The 3,888-nt window shown below is 51.3% G+C and overlaps 1 protein-coding gene across 2 annotated transcripts in view; it reads right to left on the minus strand.

Annotated features, from left to right (window-relative positions):
* Positions 1–154, minus strand: part of NTMT1 (N-terminal Xaa-Pro-Lys N-methyltransferase 1) — a 7,920-nt gene extending 7,766 nt beyond the window's left edge. For both annotated transcript variants that reach the window (XM_010856808.1, XM_010856807.1), the window contains exon 1: positions 11–154. The gene's annotated coding sequence lies outside the window, so the exon portion shown is untranslated. The remainder of the gene's footprint in view (positions 1–10) is intronic.
* Positions 155–3,888: the final 3,734 nt, after the last annotated feature.

The raw sequence follows: 3,888 nt of genomic DNA on the forward strand, positions 1-3,888 counted from the left end.
CGCTACTCACCCCGGGTGGGGGCTCCCGGGACGCGGGAGAAGAGGACGGGGAAGCGGAAAAGAGGGGCGGCAGGGCCGAAGACCCCCCACCTGCCCACGACCAGCTCCGTCCAACCTTGGCTGGAAGCGACACCTCGCGGCGCGCGCCGCTTTTGCCCACTTACGTCACTTCCGCGCTTCTGGGGGCGGGGCTGCGTCGGGCTCCGCCCCGCGCGGCTTGTCTCCGCCCCCCCGCCCCCTTGACCCCTTGGGCTTCTGCCCTAACTCGAGAACTTCACTGCCTTTAAAGAGCCAAAACGCAGAGCTTATCCCGCCTCCGGCTTGTGCACCAGCTCATTTGGAGGAGGCTTGAAAAAAGCGTTTTGTGGGTCTTCCACTGGGTTACAAAAAAAAGAGGCGGGGGAGAGAGCCTTATTCTTGCCTTGACTCTACCCATAACAATTAACATCCTTAAAATATACAGATCCAAAAAAAAAAACAAGTAAAGGAAAAAATACTCTTGACAGTGCCAAGGGGTTGCCACTCCAAATAAGCAGAACAAGGCCATGAAGTTTCCATTTCGAAAAGGTTGCCCTCTCCTAGGTTCCTCCCATACACAAATTCTGAATTGGTCCCTGGAGCAGTCGAGATGAACAAGTGAGTTTGCAGGTAGAAGACCTTGGGAACCTCTCCAAGCCTCAGTCTCTTCTTCCGCCAGATGCACAGAATAATTACTCATTTCTCAATGCTCGGAGGGTTACACCTGTGAGATATTGTAAGTTGAGACTTCAGCCCAGTGTTTGGAGCCGGCTGTCAGTAAATAGAAACTGATTCATAATATTCGTCAAGGTATTCATGTATAGCATAATATTCACAATATTTATCATAAATTCTTTTTTCCTAGACTGACACCCTGGCTTAGATTTACAGTGCCTCCTGGACACTGCACACAGGAGGAGCTTACAGTGTGTTTGCTGTAATGAAGTGAAAGCTATGGTGGGGCAGTGGGGTGCCCTGAAAAGCCTTTTTTTAAAAAATATTTATTTGGCTGAGCTGGATCTTAGTTGCAGCATGTGGGCTCTTAGTTGTTGCATTTGGGATCTAGTTCCCTGACAAGGGATTGAACCTGGACCCCCTGCATTGGGAGTACAGAGTTTTAGCCACTGGACCACCAGCGAGGTCCCCCGACCTGCTATTGAGTCCCCAGATCTGTCCATATTATGTAGCATCCTCCCTTCAGTTCAGTTCAGTCGCTCAGTCATGTCCGACTCCCTAGGGCACAGCAGTTTAGACTTGGTTCCCTGGCCTTGGACCCCTCTCCCAAGCTTCATTTTCCACACCTCTACGGCAGGAGGATAGATCTTGGGCAGCCTCAATCAGGAAGTTTCTATAATCTTTGTGAGTGTGGCTCCGAGTCTAGATCTTTGCGGGGGGTGCCTAAAAATCCACCTCTACCTTTTTTTTTTTCTTTCCTGTCCATGGAAGACAAAATCCCTTCCCTGCATCTGGACTCCAAGACTTTTCCAGGTCTGGCTGGGCCACTGAATTCCAAAGCCTCTTGCATCACTGAATTCCCAGGCCTCGCACATAATAGATACTCAATAAATGTGTTCAGCATATATGGGCTGGAGGCTTTCTTAGAAATCATCTAGGTAGTCTGGTGTTCCTCATTCATTTTCTAAAAATTCACATACCCTTAAAATAAACAGAAAAAATTTCTCACCCTCCTCACTCAATATTCTAACTTCCTAAGGAAGGATGTTCTTCCATCCCTGGTTGAGGAGCCTTTGCAGAAATACATTACATTGGGATTTCCCTGGTGGCCCAGGGGTTAGGAATCTGCCTTGCAGTGCAGGGGACATGGGTTCAATCCCTGGTGGGGGAACTAAGATCCCACATGCTGAGGAGAAAAATGAGGCTGCATGCCCCAGCTGGAGGGTTCGTAGGTCACAACAAGTCACAACAAAATATCATACATCTCAACGAGAGATCTCGCTTGAGGCAATGGAGAGCCCGCATGCTACAACCAAGACCTAACACAGCCAAATAAATAACTAATTTCAAAAAAAAAGAAAAGAAATCCATTATATTGTCTGGGATGCCTCCTCCAGGCAGACATCTTGTAATGTGAATTCAAAGTCATCTTTTTTTCCATTTTCAAATTGTAAAATCCTATCAGGCCAGCGAAATCACTGCCCAAACTACCCTTGTTCCTCACTCTAGTTTTACAATACAAGCTTCCTCCCTGCCCTCTCCCAACTGAGAGTCACAGATGGAGCCCAGCTGTCCATTTTATCATGGGCCCTGAGAAAGGAGAGACTTAACCAGCATCACACAGCATGCAGAAGCGAGCACAGGCTCAAAGCTGGTTCTCACAGCTTCCAGGCCCACCGCATTCTTACTACCCAGACTTCCGAGTTCTGACTCCAGAGTCACCCCAGCCCAAACCTGACCCACCTGAGCCTCCCAGGCCCAGAGAGGGTAACTGAACCCCCCAGCCCTTCATCCCTGCCTTGGGCCTGGTTGCCTTGGCAGGGAGTCCCACACCCCTTTATGACTGCAGCCTTGACATCCTGAGCATGACAGCCCAGCCCTCTGCCCCGCACCCAGCCTACTTGGCCCTGAGTGCCAGGCGGGTCACAATTACTCTGGAAAGGCATGGAGGCGGCAGGGAGGGGCCAGCAGAGGGACCAGGCCGGGAAGATGGGCTCTCCCAAAGACCAGCCCACCTGTTAGGGGGCTCTAAACTCAGGGGGCCGTCTCTGGCCCCACCCCCCAAAGCCCCACTAGGGTGAGTGTGACACTAGCAGCTGGTCAGTGCACGTGTGCGTGGGTGCACACTCAGTCATGTTTGACTCTTGGCGACCCCATGGACTGCAGCCTGCCAGGCTCCTCTGTCCATGGGATTCTCCTGGCAAGAATACTGGAGTGGGTTGCCGTTTCCTCCTCCAGGGGATCTTCCCAATCCAGGGATTGAACCTGGGTCTCCTGCTTGGCAGGCGGATTCTTTACCACGGTGCCACCTGGGAAGCCGGTTCAGAGCTGACAGCAATCTGGGGAGTGGGGTGTGGTAGGGAGGAAGCAGGCTCAGATCCCAGTGTCAGAAGCTGGGGCGGGTGGTATGTGTGTGTTTGTGGCGGGGGTTGTTGGTGGGTGCGGGGTGGGTCTGGGGCTCTGTCTCCAAAGGGGAAGTTTGTTAAAAATAAGTGTCTTGACCTGCCCCCAGTGAATCGGAATCTGGGGCATCTGTATTTTCAAGAAGCTCCCACCCAAGGGACTCGGGCTCCAGCAGGAATGGGCAACTGCAGGGCAAGCCACCCCTGTAAGCTGGTTCCAGCTTTCCCGATTTCTACCTGAGAGCTAGTAACAGCAGAGCAAGTTGAACACTCCAGGTGTTAAGTGCTTTCCACATGGTGCGGTTTCATTCTCACAAAAGAGCAGGCCCTGGGTTATCCCCATTCTATAGATAAGGGCGTTGAGAGCAATTAACTGGCTCCCGCAAGGGTACAGCTAATAAGTAAGGGCAGTGAAAGTCGCTCAGTACTGTCCGACTCCTTATGGATGCCATGGACTGTAGAGCCCGCCAGGCTCCTCTGTCCACGGACTTCTCCAGGCAGGAATACTGGAGTGGGTAGCCATTCCCTTCTCCAGGGGATCTTCCCAACCGAGGAATGGAACCGAGGTCTCCCCCATTGCAGGGGGATTCTTGACTGTCTGAGCCACCAGGGAAGCCCCAATAAGTAATGGAGCTGAGAGTAAATCCTCAATAATAATTTTAAAATAATAATAGCAGTTAGGCTTTGTTAAGCACGTACAACGTGCCTGGCATTATTCTAAGCCATTTACATCCGCTGGCTCATTTAAACGTCACAGCAACTTGAGAATGTGAGTGCTCTCACCGTCACCGTT

Source organism: Bison bison, unplaced genomic scaffold, assembly GCF_000754665.1.
Source record: "Bison bison bison isolate TAMUID 2011002044 unplaced genomic scaffold, Bison_UMD1.0 scf7180017864375, whole genome shotgun sequence".
NCBI lineage: Eukaryota > Metazoa > Chordata > Mammalia > Artiodactyla > Bovidae > Bison > Bison bison.